The sequence below is a fragment of the Antedon bifida genome, chromosome 6 (assembly GCF_963402885.1).
Source record: "Antedon bifida chromosome 6, ecAntBifi1.1, whole genome shotgun sequence".
In the NCBI taxonomy this organism is placed as follows: domain Eukaryota; kingdom Metazoa; phylum Echinodermata; class Crinoidea; order Comatulida; family Antedonidae; genus Antedon; species Antedon bifida.
The window spans coordinates 8,825,980-8,847,515 of NC_136231.1; the positions used below are offsets into that span (position 1 = coordinate 8,825,980).

The 21,536-nt window shown below is 36.7% G+C and overlaps 39 non-coding genes and 1 pseudogene across 39 annotated transcripts; all 40 read left to right on the forward strand.

The window, feature by feature from the left end:
• The first annotated feature begins 328 nt into the window (after nucleotides 1-328).
• On the forward strand, nucleotides 329-447 carry LOC144846487 (5S ribosomal RNA). Its single transcript, XR_013613103.1, has one exon. It is a non-coding gene; the product is annotated as a 5S ribosomal RNA (ribosomal RNA).
• Nucleotides 448-685: 238 nt separating this feature from the next.
• On the forward strand, nucleotides 686-804 carry LOC144846426 (5S ribosomal RNA). The gene has a single exon (XR_013613045.1). It is a non-coding gene; the product is annotated as a 5S ribosomal RNA (ribosomal RNA).
• Nucleotides 805-922: 118 nt separating this feature from the next.
• LOC144846427 (5S ribosomal RNA) lies at nucleotides 923-1,041 on the forward strand. The gene has a single exon (XR_013613046.1). It is a non-coding gene; the product is annotated as a 5S ribosomal RNA (ribosomal RNA).
• A 125-nt stretch (nucleotides 1,042-1,166) lies between these two features.
• Nucleotides 1,167-1,285, forward strand: LOC144846649 (5S ribosomal RNA). Its single transcript, XR_013613259.1, has one exon. It is a non-coding gene; the product is annotated as a 5S ribosomal RNA (ribosomal RNA).
• Nucleotides 1,286-1,868: 583 nt separating this feature from the next.
• LOC144846498 (5S ribosomal RNA) lies at nucleotides 1,869-1,987 on the forward strand. Its single transcript, XR_013613114.1, has one exon. It is a non-coding gene; the product is annotated as a 5S ribosomal RNA (ribosomal RNA).
• A 238-nt stretch (nucleotides 1,988-2,225) lies between these two features.
• Nucleotides 2,226-2,344, forward strand: LOC144846428 (5S ribosomal RNA). The gene has a single exon (XR_013613047.1). It is a non-coding gene; the product is annotated as a 5S ribosomal RNA (ribosomal RNA).
• Nucleotides 2,345-2,462: 118 nt separating this feature from the next.
• On the forward strand, nucleotides 2,463-2,581 carry LOC144846430 (5S ribosomal RNA). The gene has a single exon (XR_013613049.1). It is a non-coding gene; the product is annotated as a 5S ribosomal RNA (ribosomal RNA).
• Nucleotides 2,582-4,554: 1,973 nt separating this feature from the next.
• Nucleotides 4,555-4,684, forward strand: LOC144846700 (5S ribosomal RNA; annotated as a pseudogene).
• Nucleotides 4,685-5,267: 583 nt separating this feature from the next.
• LOC144846510 (5S ribosomal RNA) lies at nucleotides 5,268-5,386 on the forward strand. The gene has a single exon (XR_013613126.1). It is a non-coding gene; the product is annotated as a 5S ribosomal RNA (ribosomal RNA).
• Nucleotides 5,387-5,624: 238 nt separating this feature from the next.
• LOC144846431 (5S ribosomal RNA) lies at nucleotides 5,625-5,743 on the forward strand. The gene has a single exon (XR_013613050.1). It is a non-coding gene; the product is annotated as a 5S ribosomal RNA (ribosomal RNA).
• Nucleotides 5,744-6,324: 581 nt separating this feature from the next.
• On the forward strand, nucleotides 6,325-6,443 carry LOC144846522 (5S ribosomal RNA). Its single transcript, XR_013613137.1, has one exon. It is a non-coding gene; the product is annotated as a 5S ribosomal RNA (ribosomal RNA).
• A 238-nt stretch (nucleotides 6,444-6,681) lies between these two features.
• On the forward strand, nucleotides 6,682-6,800 carry LOC144846432 (5S ribosomal RNA). Its single transcript, XR_013613051.1, has one exon. It is a non-coding gene; the product is annotated as a 5S ribosomal RNA (ribosomal RNA).
• A 118-nt stretch (nucleotides 6,801-6,918) lies between these two features.
• On the forward strand, nucleotides 6,919-7,037 carry LOC144846433 (5S ribosomal RNA). Its single transcript, XR_013613052.1, has one exon. It is a non-coding gene; the product is annotated as a 5S ribosomal RNA (ribosomal RNA).
• A 120-nt stretch (nucleotides 7,038-7,157) lies between these two features.
• On the forward strand, nucleotides 7,158-7,276 carry LOC144846640 (5S ribosomal RNA). Its single transcript, XR_013613251.1, has one exon. It is a non-coding gene; the product is annotated as a 5S ribosomal RNA (ribosomal RNA).
• A 239-nt stretch (nucleotides 7,277-7,515) lies between these two features.
• Nucleotides 7,516-7,634, forward strand: LOC144846434 (5S ribosomal RNA). Its single transcript, XR_013613053.1, has one exon. It is a non-coding gene; the product is annotated as a 5S ribosomal RNA (ribosomal RNA).
• A 118-nt stretch (nucleotides 7,635-7,752) lies between these two features.
• LOC144846436 (5S ribosomal RNA) lies at nucleotides 7,753-7,871 on the forward strand. The gene has a single exon (XR_013613054.1). It is a non-coding gene; the product is annotated as a 5S ribosomal RNA (ribosomal RNA).
• A 583-nt stretch (nucleotides 7,872-8,454) lies between these two features.
• On the forward strand, nucleotides 8,455-8,573 carry LOC144846996 (5S ribosomal RNA). The gene has a single exon (XR_013613573.1). It is a non-coding gene; the product is annotated as a 5S ribosomal RNA (ribosomal RNA).
• A 239-nt stretch (nucleotides 8,574-8,812) lies between these two features.
• Nucleotides 8,813-8,931, forward strand: LOC144846607 (5S ribosomal RNA). The gene has a single exon (XR_013613219.1). It is a non-coding gene; the product is annotated as a 5S ribosomal RNA (ribosomal RNA).
• A 118-nt stretch (nucleotides 8,932-9,049) lies between these two features.
• On the forward strand, nucleotides 9,050-9,168 carry LOC144846577 (5S ribosomal RNA). Its single transcript, XR_013613190.1, has one exon. It is a non-coding gene; the product is annotated as a 5S ribosomal RNA (ribosomal RNA).
• Nucleotides 9,169-9,751: 583 nt separating this feature from the next.
• On the forward strand, nucleotides 9,752-9,870 carry LOC144846533 (5S ribosomal RNA). The gene has a single exon (XR_013613148.1). It is a non-coding gene; the product is annotated as a 5S ribosomal RNA (ribosomal RNA).
• A 238-nt stretch (nucleotides 9,871-10,108) lies between these two features.
• Nucleotides 10,109-10,227, forward strand: LOC144846437 (5S ribosomal RNA). The gene has a single exon (XR_013613055.1). It is a non-coding gene; the product is annotated as a 5S ribosomal RNA (ribosomal RNA).
• A 118-nt stretch (nucleotides 10,228-10,345) lies between these two features.
• LOC144846438 (5S ribosomal RNA) lies at nucleotides 10,346-10,464 on the forward strand. The gene has a single exon (XR_013613056.1). It is a non-coding gene; the product is annotated as a 5S ribosomal RNA (ribosomal RNA).
• A 536-nt stretch (nucleotides 10,465-11,000) lies between these two features.
• LOC144846545 (5S ribosomal RNA) lies at nucleotides 11,001-11,119 on the forward strand. Its single transcript, XR_013613159.1, has one exon. It is a non-coding gene; the product is annotated as a 5S ribosomal RNA (ribosomal RNA).
• Nucleotides 11,120-12,475: 1,356 nt separating this feature from the next.
• LOC144847073 (5S ribosomal RNA) lies at nucleotides 12,476-12,594 on the forward strand. The gene has a single exon (XR_013613647.1). It is a non-coding gene; the product is annotated as a 5S ribosomal RNA (ribosomal RNA).
• A 583-nt stretch (nucleotides 12,595-13,177) lies between these two features.
• Nucleotides 13,178-13,296, forward strand: LOC144846557 (5S ribosomal RNA). Its single transcript, XR_013613170.1, has one exon. It is a non-coding gene; the product is annotated as a 5S ribosomal RNA (ribosomal RNA).
• A 405-nt stretch (nucleotides 13,297-13,701) lies between these two features.
• On the forward strand, nucleotides 13,702-13,820 carry LOC144846568 (5S ribosomal RNA). The gene has a single exon (XR_013613181.1). It is a non-coding gene; the product is annotated as a 5S ribosomal RNA (ribosomal RNA).
• A 1,356-nt stretch (nucleotides 13,821-15,176) lies between these two features.
• Nucleotides 15,177-15,295, forward strand: LOC144847074 (5S ribosomal RNA). The gene has a single exon (XR_013613648.1). It is a non-coding gene; the product is annotated as a 5S ribosomal RNA (ribosomal RNA).
• Nucleotides 15,296-15,878: 583 nt separating this feature from the next.
• LOC144846579 (5S ribosomal RNA) lies at nucleotides 15,879-15,997 on the forward strand. Its single transcript, XR_013613192.1, has one exon. It is a non-coding gene; the product is annotated as a 5S ribosomal RNA (ribosomal RNA).
• Nucleotides 15,998-16,402: 405 nt separating this feature from the next.
• LOC144846997 (5S ribosomal RNA) lies at nucleotides 16,403-16,521 on the forward strand. The gene has a single exon (XR_013613574.1). It is a non-coding gene; the product is annotated as a 5S ribosomal RNA (ribosomal RNA).
• Nucleotides 16,522-16,759: 238 nt separating this feature from the next.
• On the forward strand, nucleotides 16,760-16,878 carry LOC144847076 (5S ribosomal RNA). Its single transcript, XR_013613650.1, has one exon. It is a non-coding gene; the product is annotated as a 5S ribosomal RNA (ribosomal RNA).
• A 583-nt stretch (nucleotides 16,879-17,461) lies between these two features.
• LOC144846591 (5S ribosomal RNA) lies at nucleotides 17,462-17,580 on the forward strand. The gene has a single exon (XR_013613203.1). It is a non-coding gene; the product is annotated as a 5S ribosomal RNA (ribosomal RNA).
• A 238-nt stretch (nucleotides 17,581-17,818) lies between these two features.
• On the forward strand, nucleotides 17,819-17,937 carry LOC144846439 (5S ribosomal RNA). The gene has a single exon (XR_013613057.1). It is a non-coding gene; the product is annotated as a 5S ribosomal RNA (ribosomal RNA).
• Nucleotides 17,938-18,055: 118 nt separating this feature from the next.
• On the forward strand, nucleotides 18,056-18,174 carry LOC144846440 (5S ribosomal RNA). The gene has a single exon (XR_013613058.1). It is a non-coding gene; the product is annotated as a 5S ribosomal RNA (ribosomal RNA).
• Nucleotides 18,175-18,292: 118 nt separating this feature from the next.
• Nucleotides 18,293-18,411, forward strand: LOC144847077 (5S ribosomal RNA). Its single transcript, XR_013613651.1, has one exon. It is a non-coding gene; the product is annotated as a 5S ribosomal RNA (ribosomal RNA).
• Nucleotides 18,412-18,994: 583 nt separating this feature from the next.
• LOC144846552 (5S ribosomal RNA) lies at nucleotides 18,995-19,113 on the forward strand. The gene has a single exon (XR_013613165.1). It is a non-coding gene; the product is annotated as a 5S ribosomal RNA (ribosomal RNA).
• Nucleotides 19,114-19,351: 238 nt separating this feature from the next.
• On the forward strand, nucleotides 19,352-19,470 carry LOC144846442 (5S ribosomal RNA). Its single transcript, XR_013613060.1, has one exon. It is a non-coding gene; the product is annotated as a 5S ribosomal RNA (ribosomal RNA).
• A 118-nt stretch (nucleotides 19,471-19,588) lies between these two features.
• On the forward strand, nucleotides 19,589-19,707 carry LOC144846443 (5S ribosomal RNA). The gene has a single exon (XR_013613061.1). It is a non-coding gene; the product is annotated as a 5S ribosomal RNA (ribosomal RNA).
• A 583-nt stretch (nucleotides 19,708-20,290) lies between these two features.
• On the forward strand, nucleotides 20,291-20,409 carry LOC144846998 (5S ribosomal RNA). Its single transcript, XR_013613575.1, has one exon. It is a non-coding gene; the product is annotated as a 5S ribosomal RNA (ribosomal RNA).
• A 238-nt stretch (nucleotides 20,410-20,647) lies between these two features.
• On the forward strand, nucleotides 20,648-20,766 carry LOC144847078 (5S ribosomal RNA). The gene has a single exon (XR_013613652.1). It is a non-coding gene; the product is annotated as a 5S ribosomal RNA (ribosomal RNA).
• A 583-nt stretch (nucleotides 20,767-21,349) lies between these two features.
• LOC144846999 (5S ribosomal RNA) lies at nucleotides 21,350-21,468 on the forward strand. Its single transcript, XR_013613576.1, has one exon. It is a non-coding gene; the product is annotated as a 5S ribosomal RNA (ribosomal RNA).
• The last annotated feature ends 68 nt before the right edge of the window (nucleotides 21,469-21,536 follow it).

Consider the following 21,536-nt stretch of genomic DNA (forward strand, 5'->3'; position numbering starts at 1 on the left):
TAAGTAAATAAATTCAAACTGTAACCGAAGTTAATCGAAAGTTTTTCAATTAAACTGCCTTGAAAACAACGGTTCTCGTCCGATCATTGAAGTTAAACAAGTTGTTGTTCAAAGACATGTTTGTTGTTGTATGTTGCTGCTGTGGTGACCGTACAAACGTCACTGTACTACGCGGGCGTCCACTTCTGTGCGCGTTTGCTTCTTAGCAACAAAGCGGCCTGAAGCTTTTGTACATGCCGCTATTGTGTTATGCTTCTTTGTACAGTGTTATTGTTTCTTTTATATTGTCTTTTTATTAATTAAAAAACGCCCAACTCAGTAACCGAATGTCTACGACCATACCACGTTGAAAACACCGGTTCTCGTCCGATCACCGCAGTTAAACAACGTCGGGCCTGGTTAGTACTTGGATGGGAGACCGCCTGGGAATACCTGGTGTCGTAGACCTATGTTTAACTTTTTTTAAATTATACTAAACAAAGTTTATTTTACCTTTCAATTATGTGTTTCTTGAACAGAAGTGTGTGCAAATACCAAAGTCATGGTTTCAGCAGCTGCTAATTTGAATCCTAGAAAATGTTCTATAATAAATTCCAAAAGTATTAGGTTATAGGATATATGTGTTTGTAGAGATTAAGACAGTGACTATAAGATCTCTATAATCTTGAACCGCAAGTTAACGAATGTCTACAACCATACCACGTTGAAAACACCGGTTCTCGTCCGATCACCGCAGTTAAACAACGTCGGGCCTGGTTAGTACTTGGATGGGAGACCGCCTGGGAATACCTGGTGTCGTAGACCTATGTTTAACTTTTTTAAATTATACTAAACAAAATTTGTTTTACCTTTCAATTATGTTTTTATGACAGTAACAATAAGATCTATCTAAGGTATAATCTTGAACCGCAAGTAACCGAATGTCTACAACCATACCACGTTGAAAACACCGGTTCTCGTCCGATCACCGCAGTTAAACAACGTCGGGCCTGGTTAGTACTTGGATGGGAGACCGCCTGGGAATACCTGGTGTCGTAGACCTATGTTTAACTTTTTTTTAAATTATACTAAACAAAGTTTATTTTACCTTTCAATTATGTTTTTATGACAGTAACTATAAGATCTATCTAAGGTACCGTATAATCTTGAACCGCAAGTAACCGAATGTCTACAACCGTACCACGTTGAAAACACCGGTTCTCGTCCGATCACCGCAGTTAAACAACGTCGGGCCTGGTTAGTACTTGGATGGGAGACCGCCTGGGATTACCTGGTGTCGTAGACCTATGTTTAACTTTTTTTTAAATTATACTAAACAAAGTTTATTTTACCTTTCAATTATGTTTTTATGACAGTAACTATAAGATCTATCTAAGGTATAATCTTGAACCGCAAGTAACCGAATGTCTACAACCGTACCAGGTTGCCTGGGAATATCTGGTGTCGTACACCTGTGTTTATCTTTTTAATAATCCTAAAATATAGTCTTTTTTAAATGTTTACATTTTGACAAAATGTGTTTATACTGTTGATGATAGTATAAGTAAATAAATTCAAACTGTAACCGAAGTTAATCGAAAGTTTTTCAACTAAACTGCCTTGAAAACAACGGTTCTCGTCCGATCATTGAAGTTAAACAAGTTGTTGTTCAAAGACATGTTTGTTGTTGTATGTTGCTGCTGTGGTGACCGTACAAACGTCACTGTACTACGCGGGCGTCCACTTGTGTGCGCGTTTGCTTCTTAGCAACAAAGCGGCCTGAAGCTTTTGTACATGCCGCTATTGTGTTATGCTTCTTTGTACAGTGTTATTGTTTCTTTTATATTGTCTTTTTATTAATTAAAAAATGCCAAACTCAGTAACCGAATGTCTACGACCATACCACGTTGAAAACACCGGTTCTCGTCCGATCACCGCAGTTAAACAACGTCGGGCCTGGTTAGTACTTGGATGGGAGACCGCCTGGGAATACCTGGTGTCGTAGACCTATGTTTAACTTTTTTTAAATTATACTAAACAAAGTTTATTTTACCTTTCAATTATGTGTTTCTTGAACAGAAGTGTGTGCAAATACAAAAGTCATGGTTTCAGCAGCTGCTAATTTGAATCCTAGAAAATGTTCTATAATAAATTCCAAAAGTATTAGGTTATAGGATATATGTGTTTGTAGAGATTAAGACAGTGACTATAAGATCTCTATAATCTTGAACTGCAAGTTAACGAATGTCTACAACCATACCACGTTGAAAACACCGGTTCTCGTCCGATCACCGCAGTTAAACAACGTCGGGCCTGGTTAGTACTTGGATGGGAGACCGCCTGGGAATACCTGGTGTCGTAGACCTATGTTTAACTTTTTTAAATTATACTAAACAAAATTTGTTTTACCTTTCAATTATGTTTTTATGACAGTAACAATAAGATCTATCTAAGGTATAATCTTGAACCGCAAGTAACCGAATGTCTACAACCATACCACGTTGAAAACACCGGTTCTCGTCCGATCACCGCAGTTAAACAACGTCGGGCCTGGTTAGTACTTGGATGGGAGACCGCCTGGGAATACCTGGTGTCGTAGACCTATGTTTAACTTTTTTTAAAATTATACTAAACAAAGTTTATTTTACCTTTCAATTATGTTTTTATGACAGTAACTATAAGATCTATCTAAGGTATAATCTTGAACCGCAAGTAACCGAATGTCTACAACCGTACCAGGTTGCCTGGGAATATCTGGTGTCGTACACCTGTGTTTATCTTTTTAATAATCCTAAAATATAGTCTTTTTTAAATGTTTACATTTTGACAAAATGTGTTTATACTGTTGATGATAGTATAAGTAAATAAATTCAAACTGTAACCGAAGTTAATCGAAAGTTTTTCAACTAAACTGCCTTGAAAACAACGGTTCTCGTCCGATCATTGAAGTTAAACAAGTTGTTGTTCAAAGACATGTTTGTTGTTGTATGTTGCTGCTGTGGTGACCGTACAAACGTCACTGTACTACGCGGGCGTCCACTTGTGTGCGCGTTTGCTTCTTAGCAACAAAGCGGCCTGAAGCTTTTGTACATGCCGCTATTGTGTTATGCTTCTTTGTACAGTGTTATTGTTTCTTTTATATTGTCTTTTTATTAATTAAAAAACGCCCAACTCAGTAACCGAATGTCTACGACCATACCACGTTGACAACACTGCCCTGATTTACGAAAGGGCATTATCTCAAAAAATGTAGTTTTGAGTAAATAAGCAAAACGTGTTTGAGTTTATCTTTAAAAATCTAGAGACAAATTAATGGTTTTTCAGTTATAATAGGTATTAGTACATATATAGAAAATATGTAACATGAATTTTATTTTAATAATTTATTTTTTAGGGGGTCAAAATTGAGATAATTCCTTCTTGTAAATTATTCATACTAACTAATAACAATAGATAATTTAACAAAAGGCATTATCTCTATATTTACATAGAATGTACACTACAAAACTAATCTAATATGACAAGACAAATATGTTGCAGTAGGGATAGGTAAAGTTAATGAGAGGGAATAACATGTGGCTGTTGGGCAAGGGGTGGGGAGGGTGTTTGTGGGGGTGGGGATTGGTTTAGGGGGGGGGATTGTGGTGCTCGCTTTGGAAGGATTTCATGAAATTTGATGACAAAAACATAAAACAACCAATTTATCGCATTTTTTATCTTGATACAGATTATTGCTTTATGCATTATATTTACAAGTTTTGTATTTGATATATATGCGTTTTTAACAGATTGCGTACGTTTGAAGTTGGTGGATTTTTCCAAAAGTTTTCTGTTTGTGTAATCAATTTTTTTATTATGTTGTTGTTATTAATTTGTGGAGTTCCTGTTTTTCTTTAAAAACTCTCTAGACATATAACTGGTATCCATATATTCACATTTCCAGTATAATTTTGTTTCAACCTTTTTAAAGAGTACTTATTTAACATCAACAAAAAGAAAAGAAAAAAGAAAACATTAACAAAAGTTGCTTGACATTGATTTAAATATCAATTGGAAAACACTACAAATGACCATTGGACTTTTTTTACATTTTCAAGGATAATAACGAAGACATAAGTAATAAAAAGTAATAATTAACTTAGGCCTACTCATTCAATAGGCTCTTGGAAATGTCCTTTGCAGCCATGCTCTTCCATTTTAGTTAGGTATCCGCATAAATTTATTTTAGTGTTGTCAAATACAATAATTTGATTAAAAGTATTCAATTTATTTTAGTTAACATCTACAAATATAGTTTGAGCGTGCTAATTAGCATGCATCAAGTCAACCTTTGATTGGATAATTGTTACTGCTGCAGTGTGCAGTCAAGCGATCATTTCCTGTTGTGTATTGTTTTTTTGAGATAATGCTTTCTACTGAATTTTTTGTAGGTATGAGTAAAGATAATGCCCAAACTGATTTTAATTTTTTTAATATTTTTAATATTTCTAAAAAAAAATTTTAGTAGCTGTTAAGTTTAAATGATAGATTATACCCTCAAAAGTCATGTAAGACAAAAATCTCAATTTTGAAAAAAATTGAGATAATGCCCTTTCGTAAATCAGGGCAGAACACCGGTTCTCGTCCGATCACCGCAGTTAAACAACGTCGGGCCTGGTTAGTACTTGGATGGGAGACCGCCTGGGAATACCTGGTGTCGTAGACCTATGTTTAACTTTTTTTTAAATTATACTAAACAAAGTTTATTTTACCTTTCAATTATGTTTTTATGACAGTAACTATAAGATCTATCTAAGGTATAATCTTGAACCGCAAGTAACCGAATGTCTACAACCGTACCAGGTTGCCTGGGAATATCTGGTGTCGTACACCTGTGTTTATCTTTTTAATAATCCTAAAATATAGTCTTTTTTAAATGTTTACATTTTGACAAAATGTGTTTATACTGTTGATGATAGTATAAGTAAATAAATTCAAACTGTAACCGAAGTTAATCGAAAGTTTTTCAACTAAACTGCCTTGAAAACAACGGTTCTCGTCCGATCATTGAAGTTAAACAAGTTGTTGTTCAAAGACATGTTTGTTGTTGTATGTTGCTGCTGTGGTGACCGTACAAACGTCACTGTACTACGCGGGCGTCCACTTCTGTGCGCGTTTGCTTCTTAGCAACAAAGCGGCCTGAAGCTTTTGTACATGCCGCTATTGTGTTATGCTTCTTTGTACAGTGTTATTGTTTCTTTTATATTGTCTTTTTATTAATTAAAAAACGCCCAACTCAGTAACCGAATGTCTACGACCATACCACGTTGAAAACACCGGTTCTCGTCCGATCACCGCAGTTAAACAACGTCGGGCCTGGTTAGTACTTGGATGGGAGACCGCCTGGGAATACCTGGTGTCGTAGACCTATGTTTAACTTTTTTTAAATTATACTAAACAAAGTTTATTTTACCTTTCAATTATGTGTTTCTTGAACAGAAGTGTGTGCAAATACAAAAGTCATGGTTTCAGCAGCTGCTAATTTGAATCCTAGAAAATGTTCTATAATAAATTCCAAAAGTATTAGGTTATAGGATATATGTGTTTGTAGAGATTAAGACAGTGACTATAAGATCTCTATAATCTTGAACCGCAAGTTAACGAATGTCTACAACCATACCACGTTGAAAACACCGGTTCTCGTCCGATCACCGCAGTTAAACAACGTCGGGCCTGGTTAGTACTTGGATGGGAGACCGCCTGGGAATACCTGGTGTCGTAGACCTATGTTTAACTTTTTTAAATTATACTAAACAAAATTTGTTTTACCTTTCAATTATGTTTTTATGACAGTAACAATAAGATCTATCTAAGGTATAATCTTGAACCGCAAGTAACCGAATGTCTACAACCGTACCAGGTTGCCTGGGAATATCTGGTGTCGTACACCTGTGTTTATCTTTTTAATAATCCTAAAATATAGTCTTTTTTAAATGTTTACATTTTGACAAAATGTGTTTATACTGTTGATGATAGTATAAGTAAATAAATTCAAACTGTAACCGAAGTTAATCGAAAGTTTTTCAATTAAACTGCCTTGAAAACAACGGTTCTCGTCCGATCATTGAAGTTAAACAAGTTGTTGTTCAAAGACATGTTTGTTGTTGTATGTTGCTGCTGTGGTGACCGTACAAACGTCACTGTACTACGCGGGCGTCCACTTCTGTGCGCGTTTGCTTCTTAGCAACAAAGCGGCCTGAAGCTTTTGTACATGCCGCTATTGTGTTATGCTTCTTTGTACAGTGTTATTGTTTCTTTTATATTGTCTTTTTATTAATTAAAAAACGCCCAACTCAGTAACCGAATGTCTACGACCATACCACGTTGAAAACACCGGTTCTCGTCCGATCACCGCAGTTAAACAACGTCGGGCCTGGTTAGTACTTGGATGGGAGACCGCCTGGGAATACCTGGTGTCGTAGACCTATGTTTAACTTTTTTTAAATTATACTAAACAAAGTTTATTTTACCTTTCAATTATGTGTTTCTTGAACAGAAGTGTGTGCAAATACCAAAGTCATGGTTTCAGCAGCTGCTAATTTGAATCCTAGAAAATGTTCTATAATAAATTCCAAAAGTATTAGGTTATAGGATATATGTGTTTGTAGAGATTAAGACAGTGACTATAAGATCTCTATAATCTTGAACCGCAAGTTAACGAATGTCTACAACCATACCACGTTGAAAACACCGGTTCTCGTCCGATCACCGCAGTTAAACAACGTCGGGCCTGGTTAGTACTTGGATGGGAGACCGCCTGGGAATACCTGGTGTCGTAGACCTATGTTTAACTTTTTTAAATTATACTAAACAAAATTTGTTTTACCTTTCAATTATGTTTTTATGACAGTAACAATAAGATCTATCTAAGGTATAATCTTGAACCGCAAGTAACCGAATGTCTACAACCATACCACGTTGAAAACACCGGTTCTCGTCCGATCACCGCAGTTAAACAACGTCGGGCCTGGTTAGTACTTGGATGGGAGACCGCCTGGGAATACCTGGTGTCGTAGACCTATGTTTAACTTTTTTTTAAATTATACTAAACAAAGTTTATTTTACCTTTCAATTATGTTTTTATGACAGTAACTATAAGATCTATCTAAGGTATAATCTTGAACCGCAAGTAACCGAATGTCTACAACCGTACCACGTTGAAAACACCGGTTTTCGTCCGATCACCGCAGTTAAACAACGTCGGGCCTGGTTAGTACTTGGATGGGAGACCGCCTGGGAATACCTGGTGTCGTAGACCTATGTTTAACTTTTTTTTAAATTATACTAAACAAAGTTTATTTTACCTTTCAATTATGTGTTTCTTGAACAGAAGTGTGTGCAAATACAAAAGTCATGGTTTCAGCAGCTGCTAATTTGAATCCTAGAAAATGTTCTATAATAAATTCCAAAAGTATTAGGTTATAGGATATATGTGTTTGTAGAGATTAAGACAGTGACTATAAGATCTCTATAATCTTGAACCGCAAGTTAACGAATGTCTACAACCATACCACGTTGAAAACACCGGTTCTCGTCCGATCACCGCAGTTAAACAACGTCGGGCCTGGTTAGTACTTGGATGGGAGACCGCCTGGGAATACCTGGTGTCGTAGACCTATGTTTAACTTTTTTAAATTATACTAAACAAAATTTGTTTTACCTTTCAATTATGTTTTTATGACAGTAACAATAAGATCTATCTAAGGTATAATCTTGAACCGCAAGTAACCGAATGTCTACAACCATACCACGTTGAAAACACCGGTTCTCGTCCGATCACCGCAGTTAAACAACGTCGGGCCTGGTTAGTACTTGGATGGGAGACCGCCTGGGAATACCTGGTGTCGTAGACCTATGTTTAACTTTTTTTAAAATTATACTAAACAAAGTTTATTTTACCTTTCAATTATGTTTTTATGACAGTAACTATAAGATCTATCTAAGGTATAATCTTGAACCGCAAGTAACCGAATGTCTACAACCGTACCAGGTTGCCTGGGAATATCTGGTGTCGTACACCTGTGTTTATCTTTTTAATAATCCTAAAATATAGTCTTTTTTAAATGTTTACATTTTGACAAAATGTGTTTATACTGTTGATGATAGTATAAGTAAATAAATTCAAACTGTAACCGAAGTTAATCGAAAGTTTTTCAACTAAACTGCCTTGAAAACAACGGTTCTCGTCCGATCATTGAAGTTAAACAAGTTGTTGTTCAAAGACATGTTTGTTGTTGTATGTTGCTGCTGTGGTGACCGTACAAACGTCACTGTACTACGCGGGCGTCCACTTGTGTGCGCGTTTGCTTCTTAGCAACAAAGCGGCCTGAAGCTTTTGTACATGCCGCTATTGTGTTATGCTTCTTTGTACAGTGTTATTGTTTCTTTTATATTGTCTTTTTATTAATTAAAAAACGCCCAACTCAGTAACCGAATGTCTACGACCATACCACGTTGACAACACCGGTTCTCGTCCGATCACCGCAGTTAAACAACGTCGGGCCTGGTTAGTACTTGGATGGGAGACCGCCTGGGAATACCTGGTGTCGTAGACCTATGTTTAACTTTTTTTAAAATTATACTAAACAAAGTTTATTTTACCTTTCAATTATGTGTTTCTTGAACAGAAGTGTGTGCAAATACCAAAGTCATGGTTTCAGCAGCTGCTAATTTGAATCCTAGAAAATGTTCTATAATAAATTCCAAAAGTATTAGGTTATAGGATATATGTGTTTGTAGAGATTAAGACAGTGACTATAAGATCTCTATAATCTTGAACCGCAAGTTAGCGAATGTCTACAACCATACCACGTCGAAAACACCGGTTCTCGTCCGATCACCGCAGTTAAACAACGTCGGGCCTGGTTAGTACTTGGATGGGAGACCGCCTGGGAATACCTGGTGTCGTAGACATATGTTTAACTTTTTTAAATTATACTAAACAAAATTTGTTTTACCTTTCAATTATGTTTTTATGACAGTAACAATAAGATCTATCTAAGGTATAATCTTGAACCGCAAGTAACCGAATGTCTACAACCATACCACGTTGAAAAAACCGGTTCTCGTCCGATCACCGCAGTTAAACAACGTCGGGCCTGGTTAGTACTAGGATGGGAGACCGCCTGGGAATACCTGGTGTCGTAGACCTATGTTTAACTTTTTTTTAAATTATACTAAACAAAGTTTATTTTACCTTTCAATTATGTTTTTATGACAGTAACTATAAGATCTATCTAAGGTATAATCTTGAACCGCAAGTAACCGAATGTCTACAACCGTACCAGGTTGCCTGGGAATATCTGGTGTCGTACACCTGTGTTTATCTATTTAATAATCCTAAAATATAGTCTTTTTTAAATGTTTACATTTTGACAAAATGTGTTTATACTGTTGATGATAGTATAAGTAAATAAATTCAAACTGTAACCGAAATTAATCGAAAGTTTTTCAATTAAACTGCCTTGAAAACAACGGTTCTCGTCCGATCATTGAAGTTAAACAAGTTGTTGTTCAAAGACATGTTTGTTGTTGTATGTTGCTGCTGTGGTGACCGTACAAACGTCACTGTACTACGCGGGCGTCCACTTCTGTGCGCGTTTGCTTCTTAGCAACAAAGCGGCCTGAAGCTTTTGTACATGCCGCTATTGTGTTATGCTTCTTTGTACAGTGTTATTGTTTCTTTTATATTGTCTTTTTATTAATTAAAAAACGCCCAACTCAGTAACCGAATGTCTACGACCATACCACGTTGAAAACACCGGTTCTCGTCCGATCACCGCAGTTAAACAACGTCGGGCCTGGTTAGTACTTGGATGGGAGACCGCCTGGGAATACCTGGTGTCGTAGACCTATGTTTAACTTTTTTAAAATTATACTAAACAAAGTTTATTTTACCTTTCAATTATGTGTTTCTTGAACAGAAGTGTGTGCAAATACAAAAGTCATGGTTTCAGCAGCTGCTAATTTGAATCCTAGAAAATGTTCTATAATAAATTCCAAAAGTATTAGGTTATAGGATATATGTGTTTGTAGAGATTAAGACAGTGACTATAAGATCTCTATAATCTTGAACCGCAAGTTAACGAATGTCTACAACCATACCACGTTGAAAACACCGGTTCTCGTCCGATCACCGCAGTTAAACAACGTCGGGCCTGGTTAGTACTTGGATGGGAGACCGCCTGGGAATACCTGGTGTCGTAGACCTATGTTTAACTTTTTTAAATTATACTAAACAAAATTTGTTTTACCTTTCAATTATGTTTTTATGACAGTAACAATAAGATCTATCTAAGGTATAATCTTGAACCGCAAGTAACCGAATGTCTACAACCATACCACGTTGAAAACACCGGTTCTCGTCCGATCACCGCAGTTAAACAACGTCGGGCCTGGTTAGTACTTGGATGGGAGACCGCCTGGGAATACCTGGTGTCGTAGACCTTTCAATTATATTTTTATGACAGTAACTATAAGATCTATCTAAGGTATAATCTTGAACCGCAAGTAACCGAATGTCTACAACCGTACCAGGTTGCCTGGGAATATCTGGTGTCGTACACCTGTGTTTATCTTTTTAATAATCCTAAAATATAGTCTTTTTTAAATGTTTACATTTTGACAAAATGTGTTTATACTGTTGATGATAGTATAAGTAAATAAATTCAAACTGTAACCGAAGTTAATCGAAAGTTTTTCAACTAAACTGCCTTGAAAACAACGGTTCTCGTCCGATCATTGAAGTTAAACAAGTTGTTGTTCAAAGACATGTTTGTTGTTGTATGTTGCTGCTGTGGTGACCGTACAAACGTCACTGTACTACGCGGGCGTCCACTTGTGTGCGCGTTTGCTTCTTAGCAACAAAGCGGCCTGAAGCTTTTGTACATGCCGCTATTGTGTTATGCTTCTTTGTACAGTGTTATTGTTTCTTTTATATTGTCTTTTTATTAATTAAAAAACGCCCAACTCAGTAACCGAATGTCTACGACCATACCACGTTGAAAACACCGGTTCTCGTCCGATCACCGCAGTTAAACAACGTCGGGCCTGGTTAGTACTTGGATGGGAGACCGCCTGGGAATACCTGGTGTCGTAGACCTATGTTTAACTTTTTTTAAATTATACTAAACAAAGTTTATTTTACCTTTCAATTATGTTTTTATGACAGTAAACAAAGTTTATTTTACCTTTCAATTATGTTTTTATGACAGTAACTATAAGATCTATCTAAGGTATAATCTTGAACCGCAAGTAACCGAATGTCTACAACCGTACCAGGTTGCCTGGGAATATCTGGTGTCGTACACCTGTGTTTATCTTTTTAATAATCCTAAAATATAGTCTTTTTTAAATGTTTACATTTTGACAAAATGTGTTTATACTGTTGATGATAGTATAAGTAAATAAATTCAAACTGTAACCGAAGTTAATCGAAAGTTTTTCAATTAAACTGCCTTGAAAACAACGGTTCTCGTCCGATCATTGAAGTTAAACAAGTTGTTGTTCAAAGACATGTTTGTTGTTGTATGTTGCTGCTGTGGTGACCGTACAAACGTCACTGTACTACGCGGGCGTCCACTTCTGTGCGCGTTTGCTTCTTAGCAACAAAGCGGCCTGAAGCTTTTGTACATGCCGCTATTGTGTTATGCTTCTTTGTACAGTGTTATTGTTTTTTAAATATCTGGTGTCGTACACCTGTGTTTATCTTTTTAATAATCCTAAAATATAGTCTTTTTTAAATGTTTACATTTTGACAAAATGTGTTTATACTGTTGATGATAGTATAAGTAAATAAATTCAAACTGTAACCGAAGTTAATCGAAAGTTTTTCAACTAAACTGCCTTGAAAACAACGGTTCTCGTCCGATCATTGAAGTTAAACAAGTTGTTGTTCAAAGACATGTTTGTTGTTGTATGTTGCTGCTGTGGTGACCGTACAAACGTCACTGTACTACGCGGGCGTCCACTTGTGTGCGCGTTTGCTTCTTAGCAACAAAGCGGCCTGAAGCTTTTGTACATGCCGCTATTGTGTTATGCTTCTTTGTACAGTGTTATTGTTTCTTTTATATTGTCTTTTTATTAATTAAAAAACGCCCAACTCAGTAACCGAATGTCTACGACCATACCACGTTGACAACACCGGTTCTCGTCCGATCACCGCAGTTCAAGTTAGTACTTGGATGGGAGACCGCCTGGGAATACCTGGTGTCGTAGACCTATGTTTAACTTTTTTTAAATTATACTAAACAAAGTTTATTTTACCTTTCAATTATGTGTTTCTTGAACAGAAGTGTGTGCAAATACCAAAGTCATGGTTTCAGCAGCTGCTAATTTGAATCCTAGAAAATGTTCTATAATAAATTCCAAAAGTATTAGGTTATAGGATATATGTGTTTGTAGAGATTAAGACAGTGACTATAAGATCTCTATAATCTTGAACCGCAAGTAACCGAATGTCTACAACCATACCACGTTGAAAACACCGGTTCTCGTCCGATCACCGCAGTTAAACAACGTCGGGCCTGGTTAGTACTAGGATGGGAGACCGCCTGGGAATACCTGGTGTCGTAGACCTATGTTTAACTTTTTTTTAAATTATACTAAACAAAGTTTATTTTACCTTTCAATTATGTTTTTATGACAGTAACTATAAGATCTATCTAAGGTATAATCTTGAACCGCAAGTAACCGAATGTCTACAACCGTACCAGGTTGCCTGGGAATATCTGGTGTCGTACACCTGTGTTTATCTTTTTAATAATCCTAAAATATAGTCTTTTTTAAATGTTTACATTTTGACAAAATGTGTTTATACTGTTGATGATAGTATAAGTAAATAAATTCAAACTGTAACCGAAGTTAATCGAAAGTTTTTCAATTAAACTGCCTTGAAAACAACGGTTCTCGTCCGATCATTGAAGTTAAACAAGTTGTTGTTCAAAGACATGTTTGTTGTTGTATGTTGCTGCTGTGGTGACCGTACAAACGTCACTGTACTACGCGGGCGTCCACTTCTGTGCGCGTTTGCTTCTTAGCAACAAAGCGGCCTGAAGCTTTTGTACATGCCGCTATTGTGTTATGCTTCTTTGTACAGTGTTATTGTTTCTTTTATATTGTCTTTTTATTAATTAAAAAACGCCCAACTCAGTAACCGAATGTCTACGACCATACCACGTTGAAAACACCGGTTCTCGTCCGATCACCGCAGTTAAACAACGTCGGGCCTGGTTAGTACTTGGATGGGAGACCGCCTGGGAATACCTGGTGTCGTAGACCTATGTTTAACTTTTTTTAAATTATACTAAACAAAGTTTATTTTACCTTTCAATTATGTTTTTATGACAGTAACTATAAGATCTATCTAAGGTATAATCTTGAACCGCAAGTAACCGAATGTCTACAACCGTACCAGGTTGCCTGGGAATATCTGGTGTCGTACACCTGTGTTTATCTATTTAATAATCCTAAAATATAGTCTTTTTTAAATGTTTACATTTTGACAAAATGTGTTTATACTGTACTACGCGGGCGTCCACTTGTGTGCGCGTTTGCTTCTTAGCAACAAAGCGGCCTGAAGCTTTTGTACATGCCGCTATTGTGTTATGCTTCTTTGTACAGTGTTATTGTTTCTTTTATATTGTCTTTTTATTAATTAAAAAACGCCCAACTCAGTAACCGAATGTCTACGACCATACCACGTTGAAAACACCGGTTCTCGTCCGATCACCGCAGTTAAACAACGTCGGGCCTGGTTAGTACTTGGATGGGAGACCGCCTGGGAATACCTGGTGTCGTAGACCTATGTTTAACTTTTTTTAAATTATACTAAACAAAGTTTATTTTACCTTTCAATTATGTTTTTATGACAGTAAACAAAGTTTATTTTACCTTTCAATTATGTTTTTATGACAGTAACTATAAGATCTATCTAAGGTATAATCTTGAACCGCAAGTAACCGAATGTCTACAACCGTACCAGGTTGGCTGGGAATATCTGGTGTCGTACACCTGTGTTTATCTTTTTAATAATCCTAAAATATAGTCTTTTTTAAATGTTTACATTTTGACAAAATGTGTTTATACTGTTGATGATAGTATAAGTAAATAAATTCAAACTGTAACCGAAGTTAATCGAAAGTTTTTCAATTAAACTGCCTTGAAAACAACGGTTCTCGTCCGATCATTGAAGTTAAACAAGTTGTTGTTCAAAGACATGTTTGTTGTTGTATGTTGCTGCTGTGGTGACCGTACAAACGTCACTGTACTACGCGGGCGTCCACTTCTGTGCGCGTTTGCTTCTTAGCAACAAAGCGGCCTGAAGCTTTTGTACATGCCGCTATTGTGTTATGCTTCTTTGTACAGTGTTATTGTTTTTTAAATATCTGGTGTCGTACACCTGTGTTTATCTTTTTAATAATCCTAAAATATAGTCTTTTTTAAATGTTTACATTTTGACAAAATGTGTTTATACTGTTGATGATAGTATAAGTAAATAAATTCAAACTGTAACCGAAGTTAATCGAAAGTTTTTCAACTAAACTGCCTTGAAAACAACGGTTCTCGTCCGATCATTGAAGTTAAACAAGTTGTTGTTCAAAGACATGTTTGTTGTTGTATGTTGCTGCTGTGGTGACCGTACAAACGTCACTGTACTACGCGGGCGTCCACTTGTGTGCGCGTTTGCTTCTTAGCAACAAAGCGGCCTGAAGCTTTTGTACATGCCGCTATTGTGTTATGCTTCTTTGTACAGTGTTATTGTTTCTTTTATATTGTCTTTTTATTAATTAAAAAACGCCCAACTCAGTAACCGAATGTCTACGACCATACCACGTTGACAACACCGGTTCTCGTCCGATCACCGCAGTTCAAGTTAGTACTTGGATGGGAGACCGCCTGGGAATACCTGGTGTCGTAGACCTATGTTTAACTTTTTTTAAATTATACTAAACAAAGTTTATTTTACCTTTCAATTATGTGTTTCTTGAACAGAAGTGTGTGCAAATACCAAAGTCATGGTTTCAGCAGCTGCTAATTTGAATCCTAGAAAATGTTCTATAATAAATTCCAAAAGTATTAGGTTATAGGATATATGTGTTTGTAGAGATTAAGACAGTGACTATAAGATCTCTATAATCTTGAACCGCAAGTAACCGAATGTCTACAACCATACCACGTTGAAAACACCGGTTCTCGTCCGATCACCGCAGTTAAACAACGTCGGGCCTGGTTAGTACTAGGATGGGAGACCGCCTGGGAATACCTGGTGTCGTAGACCTATGTTTAACTTTTTTTTAAATTATACTAAACAAAGTTTATTTTACCTTTCAATTATGTTTTTATGACAGTAACTATAAGATCTATCTAAGGTATAATCTTGAACCGCAAGTAACCGAATGTCTACAACCGTACCAGGTTGCCTGGGAATATCTGGTGTCGTACACCTGTGTTTATCTTTTTAATAATCCTAAAATATAGTCTTTTTTAAATGTTTACATTTTGACAAAATGTGTTTATACTGTTGATGATAGTATAAGTAAATAAATTCAAACTGTAACCGAAGTTAATCGAAAGTTTTTCAATTAAACTGCCTTGAAAACAACGGTTCTCGTCCGATCATTGAAGTTAAACAAGTTGTTGTTCAAAGACATGTTTGTTGTTGTATGTTGCTGCTGTGGTGACCGTACAAACGTCACTGTACTACGCGGGCGTCCACTTCTGTGCGCGTTTGCTTCTTAGCAACAAAGCGGCCTGAAGCTTTTGTACATGCCGCTATTGTGTTATGCTTCTTTGTACAGTGTTATTGTTTCTTTTATATTGTCTTTTTATTAATTAAAAAACGCCCAACTCAGTAACCGAATGTCTACGACCATACCACGTTGAAAACACCGGTTCTCGTCCGATCACCGCAGTTAAACAACGTCGGGCCTGGTTAGTACTTGGATGGGAGACCGCCTGGGAATACCTGGTGTCGTAGACCTATGTTTAACTTTTTTTAAATTATACTAAACAAAGTTTATTTTACCTTTCAATTATGTTTTTATGACAGTAACTATAAGATCTATCTAAGGTATAATCTTGAACCGCAAGTAACCGAATGTCTACAACCGTACCAGGTTGCCTGGGAATATCTGGTGTCGTACACCTGTGTTTATCTATTTAATAATCCTAAAATATAGTCTTTTTTAAATGTTTACATTTTGACAAAATGTGTTTATACTGTACTACGCGGGCGTCCACTTGTGTGCGCGTTTGCTTCTTAGCAACAAAGCGGCCTGAAGCTTTTGTACATGCCGCTATTGTGTTATGCTTCTTTGTACAGTGTTATTGTTTCTTTTATATTGTCTTTTTATTAATTAAAAAACGCCCAACTCAGTAACCGAATGTCTACGACCATACCACGTTGACAACACCGGTTCTCGTCCGATCACCGCAGTTAAACAACGTCGGGCCTGGTTAGTACTTGGATGGGAGACCGCCTGGGAATACCTGGTGTCGTAGACCTATGTTTAACTTTTTTTAAATTATACTAAACAAAGTTTATTTTACCTTTCAATTATGTGTTTCTTGAACAGAAGTGTGTGCAAATACCAAAGTCATGGTTTCAGCAGCTGCTAATTTGAATCCTAGAAAATGTTCTATAATAAATTCCAAAAGTATTAGGTTATAGGATATATGTGTTTGTAGAGATTAAGACAGTGACTATAAGATCTCTATAATCTTGAACCGCAAGTAACCGAATGTCTACAACCATACCACGTTGAAAACACCGGTTCTCGTCCGATCACCGCAGTTAAACAACGTCGGGCCTGGTTAGTACTAGGATGGGAGACCGCCTGGGAATACCTGGTGTCGTAGACCTATGTTTAACTTTTTTTTAAATTATACTAAACAAAGTTTATTTTACCTTTCAATTATGTTTTTATGACAGTAACTATAAGATCTATCTAAGGTATAATCTTGAACCGCAAGTAACCGAATGTCTACAACCGTACCAGGTTGCCTGGGAATATCTGGTGTCGTACACCTGTGTTTATCTTTTTAATAATCCTAAAATATAGTCTTTTTTAAATGTTTACATTTTGACAAAATGTGTTTATACTGTTGATGATAGTATAAGTAAATAAATTCAAACTGTAACCGAAGTTAATCGAAAGTTTTTCAATTAAACTGCCTTGAAAACAACGGTTCTCGTCCGATCATTGAAGTTAAACAAGTTGTTGTTCAAAGACATGTTTGTTGTTGTATGTTGCTGCTGTGGTGACCGTACAAACGTCACTGTACTACGCGGGCGTCCACTTCTGTGCGCGTTTGCTTCTTAGCAACAAAGCGGCCTGAAGCTTTTGTACATGCCGCTATTGTGTTATGCTTCTTTGTACAGTGTTATTGTTTCTTTTATATTGTCTTTTTATTAATTAAAAAACGCCCAACTCAGTAACCGAATGTCTACGACCATACCACGTTGAAAACACCGGTTCTCGTCCGATCACCGCAGTTAAACAACGTCGGGCCTGGTTAGTACTTGGATGGGAGACCGCCTGGGAATACCTGGTGTCGTAGACCTATGTTTAACTTTTTTTAAATTATACTAAACAAAGTTTATTTTACCTTTCAATTATGTGTTTCTTGAACAGAAGTGTGTGCAAATACAAAAGTCATGGTTTCAGCAGCTGCTAATTTGAATCCTAGAAAATGTTCTATAATAAATTCCAAAAGTATTAGGTTATAGGATATATGTGTTTGTAGAGATTAAGACAGTGACTATAAGATCTCTATAATCTTGAACCGCAAGTTAACGAATGTCTACAACCATACCACGTTGAAAACACCGGTTCTCGTCCGATCACCGCAGTTAAACAACGTCGGGCCTGGTTAGTACTTGGATGGGAGACCGCCTGGGAATACCTGGTGTCGTAGACCTATGTTTAACTTTTTTAAATTATACTAAACAAAATTTGTTTTACCTTTCAATTATGTTTTTATGACAGTAACAATAAGATCTATCTAAGGTATAATCTTGAACCGCAAGTAACCGAATGTCTACAACCATACCACGTTGAAAACACCGGTTCTCGTCCGATCACCGCAGTTAAACAACGTCGGGCCTGGTTAGTACTTGGATGGGAGACCGCCTGGGAATACCTGGTGTCGTAGACCTATGTTTAACTTTTTTAAATTATACTAAACAAAATTTGTTTTACCTTTCAATTATGTTTTTATGACAGTAACAATAAGATCTATCTAAGGTATAATCTTGAACCGCAAGTAACCGAATGTCTACAACCATACCACGTTGAAAACACCGGTTCTCGTCCGATCACCGCAGTTAAACAACGTCGGGCCTGGTTAGTACTAGGATGGGAGACCGCCTGGGAATACCTGGTGTCGTAGACCTATGTTTAACTTTTTTTTAAATTATACTAAACAAAGTTTATTTTACCTTTCAATTATGTTTTTATGACAGTAACTATAAGATCTATCTAAGGTATAATCTTGAACCGCAAGTAACCGAATGTCTACAACCGTACCAGGTTGCCTGGGAATATCTGGTGTCGTACACCTGTGTTTATCTTTTTAATAATCCTAAAATATAGTCTTTTTTAAATGTTTACATTTTGACAAAATGTGTTTATACTGTTGATGATAGTATAAGTAAATAAATTCAAACTGTAACCGAAGTTAATCGAAAGTTTTTCAATTAAACTGCCTTGAAAACAACGGTTCTCGTCCGATCATTGAAGTTAAACAAGTTGTTGTTCAAAGACATGTTTGTTGTTGTATGTTGCTGCTGTGGTGACCGTACAAACGTCACTGTACTACGCGGGCGTCCACTTCTGTGCGCGTTTGCTTCTTAGCAACAAAGCGGCCTGAAGCTTTTGTACATGCCGCTATTGTGTTATGCTTCTTTGTACAGTGTTATTGTTTCTTTTATATTGTCTTTTTATTAATTAAAAAACGCCCAACTCAGTAACCGAATGTCTACGACCATACCACGTTGAAAACACCGGTTCTCGTCCGATCAGCGCAGTTAAACAACGTCGGGCCTGGTTAGTACTTGGATGGGAGACCGCCTGGGAATACCTGGTGTCGTAGACCTATGTTTAACTTTTTTTAAATTATACTAAACAAAGTTTATTTTACCTTTCAATTATGTGTTTCTTGAACAGAAGTGTGTGCAAATACAAAAGTCATGGTTTCAGCAGCTGCTAATTTGAATCCTAGAAAATGTTCTATAATAAATTCCAAAAGTATTAGGTTATAGGATATATGTGTTTGTAGAGATTAAGACAGTGACTATAAGATCTCTATAATCTTGAACCGCAAGTTAACGAATGTCTACAACCATACCACGTTGAAAACACCGGTTCTCGTCCGATCACCGCAGTTAAACAACGTCGGGCCTGGTTAGTACTTGGATGGGAGACCGCCTGGGAATACCTGGTGTCGTAGACCTATGTTTAACTTTTTTAAATTATACTAAACAAAATTTGTTTTACCTTTCAATTATGTTTTTATGACAGTAACAATAAGATCTATCTAAGGTATAATCTTGAACCGCAAGTAACCGAATGTCTACAACCATACCACGTTGAAAACACCGGTTCTCGTCCGATCACCGCAGTTAAACAACGTCGGGCCTGGTTAGTACTTGGATGGGAGACCGCCTGGGAATACCTGGTGTCGTAGACCTATGTTTAACTTTTTTTAAAATTATACTAAACAAAGTTTATTTTACCTTTCAATTATGTTTTTATGACAGTAACTATAAGATCTATCTAAGGTATAATCTTGAACCGCAAGTAACCGAATGTCTACAACCGTACCAGGTTGCCTGGGAATATCTGGTGTCGTACACCTGTGTTTATCTTTTTAATAATCCTAAAATATAGTCTTTTTTAAATGTTTACATTTTGACAAAATGTGTTTATACTGTTGATGATAGTATAAGTAAATAAATTCAAACTGTAACCGAAGTTAATCGAAAGTTTTTCAACTAAACTGCCTTGAAAACAACGGTTCTCGTCCGATCATTGAAGTTAAACAAGTTGTTGTTCAAAGACATGTTTGTTGTTGTATGTTGCTGCTGTGGTGACCGTACAAACGTCACTGTACTACGCGGGCGTCCACTTGTGTGCGCGTTTGCTTCTTAGCAACAAAGCGGCCTGAAGCTTTTGTACATGCCGCTATTGTGTTATGCTTCTTTGTACAGTGTTATTGTTTCTTTTATATTGTCTTTTTATTAATTAAAAAACGCCCAACTCAGTAACCGAATGTCTACGACCATACCACGTTGACAACACCGGTTCTCGTCCGATCACCGCAGTTAAACAACGTCGGGCCTGGTTAGTACTTGGATGGGAGACCGCCTGGGAATACCTGGTGTCGTAGACCTATGTTTAACTTTTTTTAAATTATACTAAACAAAGTTTATTTTACCTTTCAATTATGTGTTTCTTGAACAGAAGTGTGTGCAAATACCAAAGTCATGGTTTCAGCAGCTGCTAATTTGAATCCTAGAAAATGTTCTATAATAAATTCCAAAAGTATTAGGTTATAGGATATATGTGTTTGTAGAGATTAAGACAGTGACTATAAGATCTCTATAATCTTGAACCGCAAGTAACCGAATGTCTACAACCATACCACGTTGAAAACACCGGTTCTCGTCCGATCACCGCAGTTAAACAACGTCGGGCCTGGTTAGTACTAGGATGGGAGACCGCCTGGGAATACCTGGTGTCGTAGACCTATGTTTAACTTTTTTTTAAATTATACTAAACAAAGTTTATTTTACCTTTCAATTATGTTTTTATGACAGTAACTATAAGATCTATCTAAGGTATAATCTTGAACCGCAAGTAACCGAATGTCTACAACCGTACCAGGTTGCCTGGGAATATCTGGTGTCGTACACCTGTGTTTATCTTTTTAATAATCCTAAAATATAGTCTTTTTTAAATGTTTACATTTTGACAAAATGTGTTTATACTGTTGATGATAGTATAAGTAAATAAATTCAAACTGTAACCGAAGTTAATCGAAAGTTTTTCAATTAAACTGCCTTGAAAACAACGGTTCTCGTCCGATCATTGAAGTTAAACAAGTTGTTGTTCAAAGACATGTTTGTTGTTGTATGTTGCTGCTGTGGTGACCGTACAAACGTCACTGTACTACGCGGGCGTCCACTTCTGTGCGCGTTTGCTTCTTAGCAACAAAGCGGCCTGAAGCTTTTGTACATGCCGCTATTGTGTTATGCTTCTTTGTACAGTGTTATTGTTTCTTTTATATTGTCTTTTTATTAATTAAAAAACGCCCAACTCAGTAACCGAATGTCTACGACCATACCACGTTGACAACACCGGTTCTCGTCCGATCACCGCAGTTAAACAACGTCGGGCCTGGTTAGTACTTGGATGGGAGACCGCCTGGGAATACCTGGTGTCGTAGACCTATGTTTAACTTTTTTTAAATTATACTAAACAAAGTTTATTTTACCTTTCAATTATGTGTTTCTTGAA